Here is a 4,662-nt window from a genome sequence, read left to right on the forward strand (position 1 = left end):
ATCTCGTCTAAAAATGCCCGAAGTGCCTCTAAACTGGCCCGCATCATCTCGAAATTTCTTCGATGCCTGTTGAAGAGACTTTCCCGAAGATCTTTTACGAAACTCTCCAGTTCCCACATCAACTTTTTGTTTTTCTTTTCTAAGCTCTTCGGCTTTACAAGCTCGCTCGACCAGTACTACGAACTCTCGTATTTCAAGAACGCCAACGAACATTTTTATATCTTCATTCAGCCCATCCTCGAAGCGTTTACACATGATAGCCTCGGACGAAACACATTCCCGAGCGTATCTACTAAGTCTAACAAATTTTCGCTCGTAATCAGTAACTGACATGGAACCTTGCTTAAGCTCAAGAAATTCCTTCCGTTTTTGATCAACAAATCTCTGACTGATATACTTTTTCCGAAACTCAGTTTGGAAAAACTCCCAAGTTACTTACTCTCGGGGCACAACAGAAGTCAGAGTACTCCACCAATAATAGGCAGAATCACGTAGCAAGGAGATAGTACACTTTAGGCATTCATCGGGTGTACAAGATAGCTCATCGAGTACCCGGATAGTGTTGTCCAACCAAAATTCAGCTTGCTCGGCATCGTCGCTATCCGTAGCTTTAAATTCAGTAGCCCCATGTTTTCGGATTCTGTCAACTGGGGGCTTATTTGACCTTATTTGGTCAGTTACCGGAGGTATTGTAGGTGCGGGGGTGGTATTAGTTGGGAATGGAGGTTGTGGGACAGCCGTATTAGTTCGAATGTATTGGTTGAACCAATCATTCATCACACTATAGAAAGCTTGTCTAGCTTCATCATTCGGGTTACTAGCATTAGGTTGAGAGTCCGCCGGTGCTGTCCCTTGTGTGGGAGCAGGCGCTACACTCTCAAGATCATCAGCTACCTCTCGGTTGGGATCGGGATCCATTACTATAAATAAACACATTTACAATTGTCAGAAATCACCACACTATCAAGTAATCACATAAAATGGCATGTATAGCTAGACCCAACGCATTACGGTAGTCCTAGAATTGACTAAACCGTAGCTCTGATACCAATCAAATGTAACACCCCGAACCCGAGACCGACACCGGAGTCGAACACGAGGTGTTAACAGACTTTAAACCCCTTATAAAAAATATTTCCCAGACACTGCCAATCTGCGTACTAGTCGCTTTAAAAATCATATCTTGAGTTTCACAACTCGAAAATCAGTTTTGTGATTTTTCCCTGAAACTAGACTCATATGCCCATCTACATATTTTTTTCTAGAATTTTTGGTCGGGCCAATTAGTACAGTTTATTAGTCAAAGTCTCCCATGTTACAGGGATCGACTACCCTGACCTTTGCGCATTACGACTTGGATATCTCCTTGTACAGGGCTCCAATACTGATGCCGTTTGTTTCTATAGAAACTAGACTCAGAGAGGAATCTATACATATATCGTATGACTCCTAATTATCTCTGGTTAATTTATAATGAATTTCCAAAGTCGGAACAGGGAATCCAGAAACCGTTCTGGCCCTGTCTCACGAGAACCTGAATATCTCTTAAAATACTGTCCGTATGATTGTTTCGTTACTTTATTTTGAAAGTAGATTCATCAAGGTTTGTTTACATAATTTATTCACTATTTAATTCCATTCCTACTATTTTTAGTGATTTTCCGAATCTACATCACTGCTGCTGTCAGCATCTGCCTTTAAGGTAGACTTTACCTATTTCATGGTTTCCATGATTCAACTAGCCCTTTTTGCATAAATAGCACAATTTATGAAAGTGATTAACCATCCCCGTGGCCAATCCTTGTCAAGCATATCCACACCAAATGATTATAACATTATACTCAAACACATATAAGCCATTTTCGCATGGCTATCCAAAATTTATACAAGTCCAAAGGGTCCACGACCCACAACAAACGGGTAGTCCTATACATGCCATTTCGAAGTTCAACCAAAATTGTACCAAAAGGGGGGGCTTTGATAGTGTGGGCGACTTTGACTTCAAGATCCCGAGTCCGATAGCTGGAGAACCAAATCTATAAAACAGAGGAGCAATGAAACGGAGTAAGCAATTTATGCTTAGTAAGTTTTGAGCAAGGAATTCCAGCACAACAAAAGTATAGCATTCATATAGCTAAACGGATAATTTCATATGCACAAATTTACAATATCGTACTTGCTTCACATTATCAACCCTTATGTACATACACAAAAGTTCAACTCAGCCAAAGGCCGGTAGCTCGTTTATCAACTGAGCGAATACTTATTTGTAAGGGCTCAACTAAATTCAAGCACATACGAAACATACCTCAATGTTGGGATGTTTCGAGAGTATTAACTGGAATTTTACAGCAAGTTCATTCAATCCCAAATCACGTACCTTCGGAATTTAACCGGATATAGCTCCTCGTTCAAATGCCTTCGGGACATAGCCCGGTTATAGTAATTCGCACAAATGCCTTTGGGACTTAACCCGGATTTAGTAACTCGCACAAATGCCTTCGGGCTTAGCCCGGAATTAGTATCTCGCACAAATGCCTTCGGGCTTAGCCCAGAATTAGTATCTCGCACAAATACCTTCGGGCTTAGCCCGGAATTAGTATCTCGCACAAATGCCTTCGGATCTTAGTCCGGATATTGTCACTTAGCACAAGCCTTCGGGACTTAGCCCGGACATCATTCAAATAACCATGCACATTTAACAATAAATCATGGCCCATTCGTATTTCATTTTCGTTAGCAAAACTCAAACACAAGACATTTATCATTCTTGCAAATTCGGCTCAATAGCCACACAAAGAGCATGATTTTAATTTGCTTAAAACATGATCTAATCACATCATAATTTAAGCTCTCTTACTCAAGAACTTACCTCGGGTGTTGTCGAACGATTCCGATAGCTATTCGACCACTTTTTCCTTCCCTTTATCGGATTTAGTTCCCCTTTGCTCTTGAGCTTAATTAAACAAATAAATTGATTTAATCATTTGAGCATCGAAAAGAGGAACACAAGGCACTTAGCCCATATTTATATATTAGACATTAAAGTCACATATGTACGGAATCATGAATCAAACTCAACATTTTAGCTAATTTTTCCCCCTTGGCCGAATATGCATGTCTATTTTGGGGCCGATTTCAACACTTAATACATTCTACAAGTATGGTCACTTGTATTGACTAAACACCCTTTTGTTTCAAGTTCAAAACTTGGCTAATACACACATATACACACTAGTAAAGCATCCTCTCCCTTTCCATCAATTTAACACATGCATTGCTCATTAACATGCAAAAGTTATATTCGGCCTTAGCACACAACTTGCTAGCCGATTCTTCTCCATTTAGCAACCAATGCACATATGTGCTCACTCAAAAATGCTAAAAAGGAGGTTCAAGAATCCTCAAGCCACCATCACATGCATCATTAACAAGCTTCATATTTAGCATGCAATGGCATTAACACAAACTCCACCTAGGCCGAATCTTAACTCATCCTCATGCCTCATCACCACAACATCAAACATCAACCAAGAATGATGCATCCATGGCCGAGTGTCATTTCCATCACATAGCAAGATTTAGACCATGGGCTAGGTAGAACTCAAGCTAACAACTAAAACATGCATGCATCTCATGGAACATCATCAAACATACCTTAGCCTAGCTACATGCATGGCCGAACCTCTTCAACCTTTCTTCTTCCTTCCTCCTTAAAATTTTTGGCCAAGGATGAACCAAAGGATGAGCATTTTTTTTTCTTTGTTTTTTTCTTTCTAGTTTCGGCTAAATGAAGATGAGAAAGGATGAACAAAAATTTTCTCCTTTCTTTTCTTTAGCTCACGGCAATGGGGGGGGGGAAACAACTACACACATTTTTTTTGTATTCATCATACTCCTTTTCATTATTTTATGCCCGTGCCCCTTATTTTATTTTTTTCCTACATACCTCACTAGGCCAACATGTTCCCAACATGTTTCCACCCATAGCATGGCCAACCACTAGCTCAAATTTTGGGTAATTTGACATGCAAACCCATCATTTTCACAACATGCATTAATAGACCATTTTAAATTAGCCTATCATATTTTCACCATGTCTCATATCAATCCCTATTTAATAATTTCTCATGCAATTGGAAAAATTGGAGAATGAAACTTCCACATACTCATGTACACACATAATAAGCATAGAATATGGAAATCAATTATTTTTATGACTCGGTTTTGTGGTCCCGAAACCACTTCCCGACTAGGGTCAATTTTGGGCTGTTACAAGGAAAGAGGAAGGAAAATATGGAAAATAGTAAAACAAGTAGAAGAAAAGGAATGAGGGGGGACACGGGGAGTGAAAAGGGGGATAAAAAAGAAAGGATGAGAAAGATTAGGGAGGAAAGAATCTCCTTTGTATGGCAACAAATACGGGTGACAAAAGGGGGTGTTGACCAAGATGCTTGTGCCGAAATTAAAAATAAAAGTAGGAGAGGGGACTCGAACATGGGTATTAAGGAAAACTATGTTTTTTCTTAACCACTAGGTTAGCACATGATCTTGCTCATGAATTAACGATAACTAAATTTAAATGGGGCATGACAACTCTAGGATTTGAAGCAAAATTGCAAAAAAAATAAAAATGATGCGAGGGAAGGAATTCAAACTTGG

This window comes from Gossypium hirsutum, chromosome D12 (assembly GCF_007990345.1).
Source record: "Gossypium hirsutum isolate 1008001.06 chromosome D12, Gossypium_hirsutum_v2.1, whole genome shotgun sequence".
In the NCBI taxonomy this organism is placed as follows: domain Eukaryota; kingdom Viridiplantae; phylum Streptophyta; class Magnoliopsida; order Malvales; family Malvaceae; genus Gossypium; species Gossypium hirsutum.